Source organism: Lissotriton helveticus, chromosome 8 (assembly GCF_964261635.1).
Source record: "Lissotriton helveticus chromosome 8, aLisHel1.1, whole genome shotgun sequence".
NCBI lineage: Eukaryota > Metazoa > Chordata > Amphibia > Caudata > Salamandridae > Lissotriton > Lissotriton helveticus.
The window spans coordinates 1,089,982,990-1,089,998,453 of NC_136069.1; positions in this window are offsets into that span (position 1 = coordinate 1,089,982,990).

Genomic DNA, 15,464 nt, shown 5'->3' on the forward strand with positions numbered 1-15,464 from the left:
CGCAGGTACCTTTACAACGCATACCATTACAACGTAAGTATTGGTAAGTATATAATTATATTTAAAATGTTATATGTTTGTTTTTTTTTAGGGGTATTTTTATAATTATATTTAAAATGTTATATGTTTTTTTTTTTTTAGGGGTATTTATAGAGTTAAAGGTCAGTTTTCAGTTTTTGGGTAAAAAGGTATTTTTAGGGTTCAGGGTCAGTTTTCAGTTTGGGTAAAAGGGTATTTTTAGGGTTCAGGGTCAGTTTTCAGTTTTTGGGTAAAATGGTATTTTTAGGGTTCAGGGTCAGTTTTCAGTTTTTGGGTAAAGGGGTATTTTTAGGGTTCAGGGTCAGTTTTCAGTTATTAGATAAAGGGGTATTTTTAGGGTTCAGGGTCAATTTTCAGTTTTTGGGTAAAGGGGTATTTTTAGGGTTCAGGGTCAGTTTTGGGTTTTGGGTTAAGGGGTATTTTTAGGGTTTAGGGTCATTTTTTGTTTTTGGGGTACAGGGATACAAGTTAAAAATAAAATAAAATTAAATTAAATATAAATTAAATAAATTAAATTTAAATTAAATCAATTAAATGAAATTAAATTAAATTAAATGAAAATGAATTAAATTAAATTAAATAATATTAAATTTCATTAATTTAAATTAAAAAAATTAATATATATTAAATTAAATTAAAAAATATATTTAATTAATATAATTTAATATAATTAATTTAAATTAAATTAAATTAAATTAAATTACATTAAATGAAATAATAATAAATATAATTAATTTAAATTAAAAAAATTAATATATATTAAATTAAATTAAATAATATATTTAATTAATATAATTTAATATAATTAATTTAAATTAAATGAAATTAAATTAAATTAAATTAAATTATATAAATATTAAATAAATTCAAATTAAAAAAATTAATATATACTTACCAATACTTACGTTGTAATGGTATGCGTTGTAAAGGTACCTGCGTTGTAAAAACATGCGTTGTAAATACATGCGTTGTAATGGTTTTTGCGTTGTAAAAAATTCGTTGTAATGGTATACGTTGTAAAAGTATGCGTTGTAACGTCATACATCCGTCTGGAGGTCTGACATCTGCAGAGGGGCATGTGGTTCATCTCGTCCGACAGTGAGGGCAGTCTTGGTGTGTGGCTTCTACCATCTTGTCAAGGGACGGGAACCAGACGCACTCTTGTAGCACTTTTTTCGTGACCACCACTCCTCGATGTCCTTCATGTGCCAGGTTGCCGGTTCCTTGTCTTAATTGCTGAGGGATTACAATCCTTCGGTCTCTTAGTAGTAGGCCATTGGTGCTGGTGGAGAGTTTATCCTTGACGTGTTTGAATGCCAAAGTTCTTGAGTGTTGATGGCATCACTCATGTTTGGCTCATCTAAGTGTCTCCACGAGTTGGTACGGATCCAGTACATGATGTTTTGAATTGTGGCATCTTTGGCGGATGCTTCAATGATGACCTCTAGTGGGACAGCCGGTGGCCAGGGTTGGTTGATGACAAAATGCAGGTATTCTTCAGCTACAGAGTGTCGACACCAGTGTCAGGGTTTGTGGATGTCGTGACATGTAGTCTGCCGGGTTTTCTGCCTTCCTCGGTTTGTGAATGATAGTGTAGGTGTAGTCCTATGAGCGAATTCCCCAGCGTTCAATCCACGGGGGGCATCTTCGCCCGGGGGTTCTGAAGATAATTATCAGAGCTTGGTGATCGGTGATAAGTGTGATTGGTGATCGGTGATAAGTGTGAAGTGTTTGCCATATACAAAAAGATGAAAATGCTCACATGCCCACACAATCGCAAGGCTCTCTTTTTCCAGTTGGGAGTATGCTTTTTCTGTGTCGGTGAGACTGAGATGGCTTCATCATCATACTGTGCCAGAATTGCACCCAACCCCATGGGTTTGGCATCTACCGTGATTTCTTTTTTGCACTTGGTGTTGAAGTAGGCTAGATGGGTAGCTGAACTCATCGCTGCCTTGATTTTGTTGAAGGCTTGTTCACATTTGGCTGACCACTGGAAACTTTGCCCTTGACACGTCAGTTCTCATAGCGGGTAGCTGATGGTTGCATAGACTTTGATGTAACGGGCGCAGTAACAAGCCATGCCTAGGAATGAGCGGAGGTCACTGACGTCATGTGGTTTTGGAGTGTCTGATAGTGTGGATACCTTCTCAGGGTCGGGTCTCATGGCTTCCTTTCAGAAGACGTGGCCGTAGAATTTAAGGGTTGACTTAAGGAACTCACATTTGTCTTGGCTGAGTGTGGGTTTCGCGTTGAGCAAGGCATGGCAAACCCGGTTGAGTGCTTTATCATGATCTTTCTGGGTCTCCTCAAACACCAGGATGTCGTCGCTGTAGTTGAATGCGTTTGGGATGTTTTGAATTACTCGCCGAACAGCCTCCTGAAAGATCTCAGCCGTCAACGATATTCCGAAGTTGAGGCGTTTATATCTAAAAGGTCCTTGGTGGGTGGTAAATGTAGTGATGTGCCTCAATTATTCATGCCACTCAAGTTGATGGTACCCCTTGTTGACATCGAGTTTCGAGAAAACTGTTGCTCCGTTAAGCCCGTGATCATGTCACATGTACCTTGTTGTCCTGACCTCTCTTGGGCACGTCTACGACAGGCGACACTCATGGAGTGAGTCCGGTTGATAGTTCTATGATATCCGCCCTTAGCAGGTCTTGGAGTTCGTCATCTACCGATTGTTGCAAGTGGAATGGCACCTTCCTGTGATGCTGCGCTACTGGTGTTACTTGCTTGTTGATATGCAGTTTGACCTTGAAGTGAGCTAACATCCCTAGGCCACTGAACAGTTTCGGGAAGTTGTTAACAATATCTGGCGAGTCGTCCACCTGGTACAGGATCTCAACAAACTTCAGGCGTTCTGCTGTTGACAAACTGAGGCGGCAGTCTGCTGCTTCGGAGCCTTCAATCAAGTGAATTTGTGCTTGAATTTGCATGTCTTTGTATGTTAGTGTAGTGTGAAATTGTCCCAGGCATGGCAGTGGTTCTCTAGACATCCACGTGTACACTCTTACTGCCGCTGGATTCATGCTCTGGTATTTAGTGGGGCAGATGTAATTGAGTGATGCGCCGGTGTCTAGAATAAATTTGGTGGAGTGGCTTCTTTTTCGAATATTTAGTCGCGGGTACTTCTTTAGTCTGTCTGGGTCCACCACCATACACACGTACTCAACACTGTCTTGCGATATGGTGGTGAGGGAGGATGATTCTCTAGATGTAGACCGCTGTGATCTGTATGAGCTGACTGACTGGGCGCTTGACCTTGGCGAGCAGGTTGAGTGGTCTCTCCGTCCTTGCACAGCCCTCACGTGGTGACGGGATCCCGTGTTCTGTTTCATCTCTGAGCAACGGGTTTGGCAAACAGCTTCAAAGTGATTGTCTCTTCCACATTGGTGGTATTGTTGACTCATGGTGGGGCATTAGGGCTATTAGGGGTAGTTCTGGCCACACCGATAGCACTGTGGTGGTTGTCTCCGGGGATGACCGCTCTTGGTCCCGTTGTGGGGAGACTTCGTGCAAGGTGGCCTTGTAAGTTTTCCAGTTTTGCGATGATCTGAACGGCATCTCGGTTCGTTGTGATATTGTACTCGGAGAGCTTGTTTCCTTTTCTCAGCTTTACTGGCTTCCATCAACTTTGCATGTTCTTCGGCTTAGTCATTGATGCGGGTAAGTTCTTCTATCTTGTCGAGAGAGTATTGCTTCTTTGGCAGTCGACAACGCAGTGACTCAGATTGACACCCTTCGATGATGCGTAGGCAAAGTGCATCTTCTGTGTTGAAGTTATCAAATTCACAGTATCGAGCCAAGCGTTTGATGCGGGAGATGAAGTTGCCCATGGGCTTGTCTCGCTCTTGGGATGCGCGATTGAACATGTAACTCTCAAAGTCCAGGGTTTCTGGGGGGAGGAACTTCCTATTTAGGGCTTCCCTCATATCCTCATTGAACGCAGCATTGGCTGTGGGTAGTTGTTTGATGATCTGTCTGACGTCTTTCCCCACAAGGTTTGGTAGGGCGATGAGTTTTTGGTTGGGGTCACAGACTTGTGACCCTTTTATGAAATTTTCAAGCCGGTTTTTCCATGTAGGGCCCATGATGTACCCAGATGTCAGCATTAGAGCCTCAGGAGGGCATAGGAATGATGCCCCCAAGAACAATGGTCCAGGCTGCAGGGCATTTTGCGCAGGACCAGGCACTGCTGGTTGTGTGGGGTCAGGCTCTGTGAACATGGTGGGGTGCAATGTGGCTCAAGCAGGCCTCTGTGGCGTCTGTGTGCCTCAGTAATACTGTTGGTGGTGGTATATTGAACAAGGGAACCTGTATAGGTAGGAAAGGACCTCGGGTAATTAGATTTATGAGATTAACAAAGGTCCAAAGCTCATTTGTAATAACATGCAAAATAATAAACACAGGCTTTAAATAAGAACATAGCTATTATGCGGGACCCATTTGTTGCCTGAAAGCATTAACATTACGGAGCGCACGGCTCAGGCTCGCTTCATCTGGCGTGTCCTATCCAAACGATGCATTAATTGCCTCTGTGCGCAGGTCAAATTTTTGATCCTTGATCTGGACCTACCCGTCATTCTTCGGGTACATTGGGAGGCGGCCCCACGCATCAAGCCAGGCGCCCCAGATTCCCCGAAGCCTCCCAGTCTGAACCCTGCACATTGTGACCGTACTCTCGCGGACTGCTAGGGCTGATATAACCTCAAACAGGCAAAATTATATATTGTAGTCCTGAAGATGATCCCAAGTGTATTTTGGAGATAGGGATCGAAACGTTACGTCGACTGTTCTCACATAACTGTTTCCTCTTATGTTTATGATATGTGTGGCAGTTACTGTTGGTTAGAGCTTACATAATATTTGAATGTACTGTGAGCCACCTTTTCTCCAAACTGTTTGCCTGTTATTTTTCCTTGTTACTTTTCCTTTTTACTGTTCTTCCCCCTTGGTCTCGGTACAGGCTTGTGCCCAGTCATCTGTGGGTTGGTCCACTTCCAAAATTTGCAAACAATTCCAAAATCTTTTGAAATAAACATCTCCTTGTCTGGCTGGATATTGGAGTAAAAAAAGACGCAGTTCTTATTTAAAGCCTGTGTTTATTATTTTGCATGTTATTACAAATGAGCTTTGGACCTTTGTTAATCTCATAAATCAGTAATACTGTTGGCAGGCTCTGGAGCAGCTTTGTTCATGGGTCGCCTGACCCTAAAATGGCCGCCGGGCTAGGGACTAGGCTTGGCCAATGCACTTTGCCAGACTTTAAGATGGCCACCGGAGTGACGCTGGTGCAGTATCTTCACAGGCATTCCTTTAGGCTGGCTTACCCCTGGCTTCAAGCGTTGCCTCTCAGCGGGGTCACGGGCTGCTTCAGCGAGTCAACCAGTCACACGCGCCCTTTTTGGCTGCAGAAACACTCCGCGATGCGGTCGCGGCAGCGCGCTCTTCCTCCCTTTTTTTTTTCTTTTCCGTTGCGGGTGACAGGTAGGGTGGGTTCACAATCCCATCCGTGTTGCCAGTTTTCCTATCCCTGGCCCCAAGAGCCATATGGAGATCAGCAGCTCGGGGCACACACGTCTTTATTTCCCTCTCCTTGCCTCCGCTCATCCTCTTCCCTTTTCCTGCCCTGCCTGTCCTGGCTGTATCCCAGGGTCAGGCATGGCGACATGACAACCAGTGGCAACTGGACCTGGACTGCTCTGCCAGACACCCCTGTAAGTCTATAAGTGCCTACCTTGATGTCCTGGGAGATTCATTGGTGTAATCTGTGGTTGCTTGTGCATTGGAAGAAAGTGTGCAAAGTTTGGAAACAATTCCCTAAAGACCAGTGAAACTGAGAATCTTTTTCAAACTTTTACTGGAAGCAATTGACTTTCTGTATCCAACCGAAGCTCCATTGCGGTCAGCCTGAAATTACACGTTGGTCCAAATCTACCACGACTATTGACTGTCATTGGTGCTTTACTTTTTCTTGGCTCTATTTCTACTTAAGAGGTTAAAAAAAATCCGCTCTCTAGTTTTCCTTATTGAATGTTTGTCATTTTGGTGTCATTTTGTTTATTAAATGTTACTTTATTATTCTAAATCTGTTTACAATTATTATTGTTTTCCATTTTAACTTTATTAAAGTTTTAGTATTGCATAACTACTTTATATACTAATTTAAGCCTGTTTGCTCTGTGCCATATCTATCAGGGGATTCAGCTCAGGTTAATTTATTTACTTAGAGGTTTCACTCAGACGAGGTTTGTGAATATTCCTTGAAGTTGGCTGCCATCCACCCCAAATAATAACCCAATTTCTTACAATAATAGAAGAAAATCGTTTTCGTTATATGTAGAACTTCTCTGATAAAAAGGAGTATAAGGACATTATATTGAGTGTACTAGTTGGCAGTACAAGGCACCTCTCCTTCAATTCCTGATTGTGCTCGTACCTACCTACAGGTAGTGCTGCTCAGTCTGGAGATGCACACGCAAACTACGGCACACCAGGAGAACCTCCCCATCTTTTGCCTGTGCCAGCCGCTGTTTCGGAAAAGCCCGCTGCGGCTTGCAGCCCGCTCTACTGGCAAAGTCGCGCTCTTGTAAGCTGGTTCTCTGACCGTTTTGCCTCCTGTGCGCATGCGCCTCTACAAGCATGGGTCTGCTGCGCCATCGCTGCTGTGCCATTGTAGTGAGCCAAGCAATGGGCACACAGCGCAATGTGAGCCCGCAAGGGGCTGTGGCAGACCATGGTGGGCCCAGGTCTGGGATCAAGACTGATCAATACTATTTAATTTTGTTTCTGCCTGGACAAATACTGGTGAATATGGCTTGGTTGGGCATTTTTAAAGTGTGTGCTGGCCACCCAGGACAAAGATGAGTTAACTTCATGCCTATTATCTTTGGCTTACTATTACCGAAAACGTGCTTGTAGAAATCTTTCTTCAAAATTCAAATATAAACTCCGAGACTGTTGATGAAAGAGGGTATTGCTGAAAACAATAGAGGGGAGTAGTTTTCTGGCGGGTCTTTTGTTACTTCGCCTGAAATATTTTCGGTTCTCGCTAATTTTAGCACTGAATTTGAGACTATACTTGCCCATTTCCCACCACTGGATTATTACCTAAAATGTGCGGCTAACCATAGACTCAGGCATCTGATCTTCTGGCTTGCTCAAAGTATACTAATCTTCTCTCTGAAGGGAGGCAAGTCATTTAGCCAATAAAAAAAGACATTATAACAATCCAAAATCTTAGAAACTATTTTACCCAGATGAAAAAGTAAACTGCAGCACAAAGAGGAAAAGAGAGCAGGGAAAAATACTCAACATTGGCTCGCTAGAAGGCCTTGCATCTATTCCAGAATTGTTTCCCAAGTTAAAATTTCCTGTAACAGAAACTGTAACCATAAAAGTCCAGAAGAGAAGTGTTGCAGATCCCCCCTGTTAGGAAATCACTTCTACCGCAGTTATTCAGAATGTTCCTCAGTCCAAAGCCCCACTAACTCCAGTTGATAGAAACGTATTCCCCTTCGAACATATGTCCAGTTACATCAACTATTGAAGAGAAACCATGAGCCATAGTTTGCCTGATATAGATATCAGTCTGTTAACATGTACAAATAGGAATAAAACCTCAAAAGAAATACTTGTGCTTTTCAATAGTAGAGACGAACCTGCGCTTTTTGAAGACCTCTCTTACTCACCTGAATTCCCAGTAAACACTTCTTTTCATCTTGCAGGAGATTATATGTATTTTTTCGAACCCATGTAAGTTCTCCAAAGAATTCTCGAATCAATTATGATGCTTTTAGAAAAAACAACATCTAACTCTGATCATAATCTCACGATCTGAGCGGCAAATTTGAAATCACTTACTATCCAAAATGGTACTTCAAGTCAAAGTAATGATCAGGGCAGAAAAATGACTGGAGAATAAATAACCAGTCCCTTCAGCAAAACTCTAAAGAGGAGAATAAAAAACAAAAAGACACGGGCAGCTCAAAAAGGGAAAGTAAAATAAAGCAATATCATAAAGGAAAAAGTCTGTAGCACCGGGGCCGTCTTTTTTCTTCATAAATTGATCTCGGAAGGTCCATAAGACCATTGACTGCTGCCTAATATATCCTCCCTTGCTTGTTTCCAATATTTAATAAGCTATAATAGGCAAAAAGAAAAAGGGGGCAAAGAAGACCACTAGAATTTTGTCTGGGGCTTGCAATCATGAAAGGGTAGTACTGCTGATATCCTGTTTTGAGGGTCTTTCTTGTGCCACCTCACTCCTATTCAGTCATATTTGGCAATTATTTTTTGCAACATGAATTATTAAATTTGTATGTTAGTGATCTAACCAACGACCTCGCCACCTCCAGGGCCAGCCTACAGGAAGCCTACAGGAAGGAATGAAAGACGTTGCAGATCATCCCCCTCCACCTGGGACGACTCCTGGTGGCCCCCTGCCCTGGGTACCGCCCCCAAGCCAACGGATCACGCACGCAACCTGGGGTTCATCCTGGACTCCTCCCTCACGATGACCAAACAAGTCAACGCCATCTCGTCATCCTGTTTCAACACCCCTTTCATGCTCCGAAAGATCTTCCGGTGGATCCCCACCGAAACCAGGAAGACGGTCACCCAGGCCCTCGTCACCAGCCGACTGGACTACGGGAATACCCTCTACGAGGGAACCACGGCCAAAATACAGAAAAGACTCCAGCGCACACAGAATGCCTGCGCACGACTCATCCTGGACATCCCCGCCACAACCACATCTCTACCCACATGAGAGACCTGCACTGGCTCTCCGTCAGCAAGAGAATCACGTTCAGACTCCTCACCCACGCACACAAGGCTCTTCATGACTTGGGCCCCAAGTACCTCAACAACCACCTCACATTCTACACACCCACCCACCAGCTCCGCTCGACCAGCCTCGCCCTCGTCACCGTCCCACGTACTCGCAGAGCCACCGCTGGAGGAAGATCCTTCTCCTACCTGGCGGCCAAGACATGGAACTCCCTCCCCATCCACCTACGGCTGACCCAGGACCATCTCTCCTTCAGGAAACAACTCAAGACCTGGCTATTCGAGCAGTAGCGGATCCCCCCCCCCTCCCAGCGCCTTGAGACCCTAGCGGGTGAGTAGCGCGCTTTATAAATTTGCTTTATTGATTGATTGATTGGTTGATTTAGGGCTATGGAAGATGTAAATGGTGATTACGGTAAAACTGAATGTGCACTTGCAGTATCACTGAAAAACAAATACTTAGGTTGAAGGTTAGGTAGAATGTGATACTAGTGTTAATGGATGAGAACTACAGAAGACTGAAAAAACTGGACAAGAAAGATGTTTATTTGGGGGATGATAAACTAGTTCTTTCAATGTTTCGAACTGATAAATAAAACAGGGATTGACTGAATTCATCATCAAAAGGTTTTATGGAAGGATTTAATTGCTCGTAGTCTGAGAATGGTGTTAAATACAGGATAAAAAAGTAAGGGGCATCCAAGTCAAGTCAAGTCATAGAATTTATATAGCGCACTACATACCCAGAGGGTCTCAAGGCGCTTAGGGTGGGGAGGAGGATTACTTGTCGAATATCCACGTTTTAAGTTGCTTTCTGAATGCTAGGTGGTTCTGGGTAAGGCGAAGGTAAGTGGGAAGTGAGTTCCATGTTTTGGCCGCCAGGTATGAGAAGGAACGACCTCCCATGGTGGTCTTGTTGATGCGAGGTACAGTGGCGAGGGCTTGGCTGGAGGATCGTAATTGGCGGGGGGGGTGTAGAAGGACAGTCGTGAGTTGAGGCATTCTGGTCCGATTTCGTAGAGTGCCTTGTGTGCGTGGGTCAGAAGTCGGAAAGTGATTCTCTTATTGACGGGTAGCCAGTGGAGGTTTTTTAGGTGACCAGAGATGTGTTCGTTACGCGGAATGTCCAATATGATTCTGGCTGAGGCGTTTTGTATTCGTTGGAGTTTTTTCTGGAGTTTAGCTGTAGTACCTGCGTAGAGGGTGTTTCCGTAGTCCAGTCGGCTCGTGACCAGAGCATGGGTGACTGTTTTTCTGGTTTCGGTGGGGATCCAGCGGAATGTTTTTTTGAGCATGCGAAGAATGTTGAAGCAGGATGAGGAGACGGCGTTGACTTGTCTGTTCATTGTAAGTGAAGAATCCAGGATAACGCCTAGGTTCCGTGCGTGGTCTGTCGGGATGGGTGCTTTTCCAAGGGCTTCCGGCCACCAGGAGTCGTCCCATGCAGAGGGGGATGTACCTAAGATGAGGACTTCTGTTTTATCTGAGTTCAGTTTCAGGCGGCTGTGTTTCATCCATTCGGCGACTTCTTTCATTCCTTCGTGTAGGTTAGATTTGGCGGTGCTGGGGTCATTGGTGAGAGAAAGGATCAGTTGAGTGTCATCCGCGTAAGAGATGATGTTGAGGTTGTGTTGGCGGGTGATGGCCGCGAGGGGGCTCATGTATACGTTGAAGAGGGTGGGACTGAGTGAGGATCCTTGTGGTACGCCACAGATGACTTCAGTGGCCTCGGACTTGAATGGTGGGAGGCGGACTCTCTGTGTTCTTCCGGTGAGGAACGAGGTGATCCATTCCAGTGCTTTTCCTTGTATTCCGATGTTTCTGAGGCGTTGTAAGAGGGTGCTGTGGCAGACTGTGTCGAAGGCAGCAGAGAGGTCGAGGAGGATGAGGGCGACTGTGTCTCCATTGTCCAGTAGAGTTCGAATATCGTCTGTTGCTGCGATGAGGGCGGTCTCAGTGCTGTGTTTAGCTCGGAAGCCAGACTGTGAGGAGTCGAGGGATTTTTTGGCTTCGAGGAAGGCGGCGAGCTGGTTGTTGACAGCTTTCTCGATGACTTTGGCCGGGAAAGGAAGGAGCGAGATGGGGCGGTAATTTTTGAGTTCGGTGGGGTCCGCTGTGGGTTTTTTCAGAAGGGCGGTAAGTTCAGCGTGTTTCCAGCTTTCCGGGAAGGTGGCGGAGTTGAAGGAACAGTTGATGACGTCTCGGAGGTGCGGTGCTATGACGGAGTTTGCTTTGTTGAAGATGTGGTGGGGACATGGGTCTGTGGGGGATCCTGAGTGGATGGAGTTCATCAGGCGGATGGTGTCCTCAGTGGAGATTGGGTTCCAGTCGTTAAGGGTGTTCAAGGGGGGGGGATGTTCTGCATATGGTTGGGTGGGTTGGTCTCCGGGTTGGTTGTCGAAGCTGTTGTGGATGTCTGCAATTTTGTTGTGGAAGAATAAAGCCAGGGAGTCGCAGAGGGCTTGAGAGGGGGTGATGTCGTTGGAGTTGGCTGAGGGATTGGTAAATTCCTTGACGATGTTGAAAAGTTCCTTGCTGTTGTGGGCGTTGTTGTCTAGTCGATCCTTGAATGCTGTTTTTTTGGCCTTTCGGATTAGTTGGTGGTGTATGCGGGTGGCGTTTTTGAAGGCTTCCTTGGTGCTGGTGGTTGGGTCTTTTTTCCAGGCCTTCTCAAGTGAGCGGCAGAGTTTCTTGGACTTCTTAAGATCATCGTTGAACCATGAGGCCTTCTTGTTGCCAGGTTTGCTTTGACGTTTTTTCAGTGGTGCTAGGATGTCGGCACTGTTGGATAACCATAGGGTGAAGTTGGCGGCGGCTTGGTCTGGGTTAGAAGAGTGGGCTGGGGTGTTTAGAAGGAGCGATGAGGAGATCTGGTCGATGGTGATTTTGTTCCAGTTTCTTTGAAGAGTTGGTTGGGGGTGGTTGATGAGTTTAGGCTTGTTGTAGGTAAAGTGGACGCAGCTGTGGTCAGTCCAGAGGAGAGCCGTGGTGTGGCTGAAGGAGACGTGGTTGCTGGAGGTGAAGATAGGGTCGAGAGTATGACCTGCTATGTGGGTGGGGGAAGTGACCAGTTGTTTAAGTCCGAGGTTGGCGAGGTTGTCCAAGAGGGTGGTGGTGTTGCGGTCGTTGTTCTTTTCAAGGTGAAAGTTGAGGTCTCCCAGAAGGATGTAATCTTTGGAGGGGAGCGCGTGTGGAGTGATGAAGTCCGTGATGTCATCACTGAAATTTGCGCGGGGTCCTGGTGGTCTGTAGAGGAGGGTGCCTCTGAGTGTGGTGTTGGGGTCGATGTGGATCTGGAAGTGAAGGTGTTCAGAGTTGGCGAGATTGGAGTCAGAGCTGGTTGAGATGTGGATTGATTTCTTATGGACGATGGCGATTCCTCCTCCTGTTTGGCCGGTACGGTCCTTGCGAATGATCTTATAGTCTTCAGGGATGGCAATGGTGATGTCTGGGGCGGAGGAAGCGTTCATCCATGTTTCCGTTAGGAAAGCGACGTCCGGAGAGGTGGTGTCTAGAAGATTCCATAGGTCAATGGCGTGCCTGTGGACCGAGCGGGTGCTGAGCATGATGCATTGTAGGTGGTTGGGGTCGGGAATCTGTGGTGTGGTCGCAGCGGAGATGTTGTCGGTGCCGATGAATTTGCAGGAGTAGCAAGAGAAAGGTCCATGGGTGTGTCCAGGAGCGGCTTGGACGCAGTTGGGGGCACGACCGGGGTTAAGGGCTCGGAGGGTGGCGGCATCGTAGGTAATGCGGGAGGGCTGGGCAGCGCGAGGGCCAGGGGGTCTGGCGCTGGGCGCGGTCCAGGCGCGGACGGGCGTAGACGGGCTTACCTTTGGCGCACCTTCGGCGCGGATTGGGCGCGGTCGCTGCGCGTGAACGCTGCGCGCGGGAACTACTGTCATATAAGGAAGAGGAGGGGGGAGGGGCGAGGGCGGCTCAGCTGGGAGGCGTGGCGGGCTCAAGGGAACAACAACAACAACAAAATCAAAATGGAGGGGAGGGCAGAGCAGGGCGCCGGGGGATAACACACAAGGTCAATTTCACAATGCGCAGGTAAATATCAGAGCGAGCAAGCAAGCAGCCAGTAAAGCAGTGACCAAGCGATGAAAAACGCTAATGAATCCTGGCGCTGTCGAAATAAATAAATAAACACTGAAACGCTATAGAATCCTTGCGCTATTGAAATAAATAAATAAACAACACTGAAACGCTATACAATCCTGGCGCTGTTTAAATAAATAAGCAACACTTCGTAAGAAAGCAGCTTTGTAGTACGATACCGCCTTTCAGCAAGCAGACGGGGGAGCGACCACTCAAGGCAGGAGCGAGGAGTGGATCACGGCGCTGCGAGGTCAGAGGGCGCTCTAAATTGGTAGTGGGAGGGCGGCTCAGCTGGGAGGCGTGGCGGGCTCAAGGGAACAACAACAACAACAAAATCAAAATGGAGGGGAGGGCAGAGCAGGGCGCCGGGGGATAACACACAAGGTCAATTTCACAATGCGCAGGTAAATATCAGAGCGAGCAAGCAAGCAGCCAGTAAAGCAGTGACCAAGCGATGAAAAACGCTAATGAATCCTGGCGCTGTCGAAATAAATAAATAAACACTGAAACGCTATAGAATCCTTGCGCTATTGAAATAAATAAATAAACAACACTGAAACGCTATACAATCCTGGCGCTGTTTAAATAAATAAGCAACACTTCGTAAGAAAGCAGCTTTGTAGTACGATACCGCCTTTCAGCAAGCAGACGGGGGAGCGACCACTCAAGGCAGGAGCGAGGAGTGGATCACCAAAAGAATAGGGTGTGTCAAAATTGGAAATGTGGTTGCAGATTGTGCAAAAGACCGGCTCAGATGCAGTTTAACAGATCACTGAAACAATGGTGAACAATATCATTGACAAAAATATCATGTCAAAATGGTCCTATACTTATAATGGTAACTACATAAGTATTGGAAAAAATATTTCGCTGAAACTAATATCATCCAAAAATAGACAATATCTATTTGGTCATATATATAGAGTTTAAAGCAGTAAATGCTAAATATTTTAATATACAATTTAATATAATATAAACCAAATGTATTTCTCTGATATTTTATACTGTATATATCGGTATACTCACATAATCATAGTTAATAAAAAGTATGTATTTTACATTGTATTAATATTTGCATATGTTGTATTCATTACTATGAATATATATATCATAATGAATATTTTTTAACTTATATTTATTTTTTAAATATTTTACTTGTATTGATAGGAAAATATGCAGGTATATAAATGTGTAGCAATACATTTACAATAGTAATAAAATGAATATCATGTAAACTAAATAAAGTTTAAAAAATATATATTAATTAATTTAGGCAATAAATACAATAATAGAAATAGAAAAATAGAAAAAACACCTTTACAAAAAAACTATAAACATCAAAACACATTTTAAAAAATTAGAATAAATATAAACAAATAAAACAATTACTGCTATAAAATCTATTTAACCAACATTATGAAAACTATTGGAAACTAAGAATATTAAATAAACTATTCCCGCTCTAGTTTATGTAACAGTAGGGAAAGTGTTTGACTTCAGAGGGATTAGATTTACTATCCCTATTCCGGTCACCTCAATAATAGAGAAAATGTTGGGCTTTGGAGTAGTTAGATTTACTATTCCTACTCCAGTCAGTGTAACAGTAGGGAAAACTTTGGATTTCGAAGAAGTAAAGATTACTATTCCCACTCCAATCTGTGCAACAGTTGGAAAAGCATTGGACTTCGTGGGGAGAAATTTACTATTCCCGCTCCAAGCAATACAACAGGTCTCGCTCCAAATAGGGCAACAGTAGGGAACACATTGGATTTCAGAAGGGTAAAAGTTACTATTCCCACTCTAGTAAGTGCAACAGCAGGGGAAGTATTTGATTTTGGAGGGGTAAAATGTAATATTCCCACACCAATCCATGAAACAGTAGGGAAGGTGTCAGGTTTTGGTGGAGTGAAATTTACTATTCTCACTCCAAACAGTGCAAAAGTAGGTAAAGTATTGGAGTTCAGAAAGGTAAAATGTACTATTTACACTCCAAACACCACAACATTAGGAAAAGATTTGGACTTCGGAGGGATTACGTTTACCATTCACATTCCAGTCTTTGCAACAGTAGGGAAAACGTTAGATTTCGGAGGAGTGAAATTTTACTATTCACACTCAAGTCATTGCAACAGTAGGGAAAGTTTTGAACTTTGGTGGGGTAAAAAATACTATTCACACTCCAGTCTCTGCAACAGTATGGAAAGCATTGGATTTTGTAGGGGTGAGTTTTACTATTCTCACTCCAAACAGCAGAACAGTAGGGTAAGTGTTGAATTGCGAAGAGGTTAATTTTACTATTCCTACTGCAGTCCAAGAAAGAGTAGGGAAAATGTTCCACTTCAAGCACATTACATAATTGAATAACCCCATGAATGTAGAAACAATATTAAACTTTTAATAAAAAAATATAACACATATTCAATTAATAGAATGAAATAATTATATTTAAATTAAAAAATAAGTATCAATCAATAAACAGTTTTTATTTGATCATTACTTAATTACCCTCCATTCTTTTACCCTTCTAA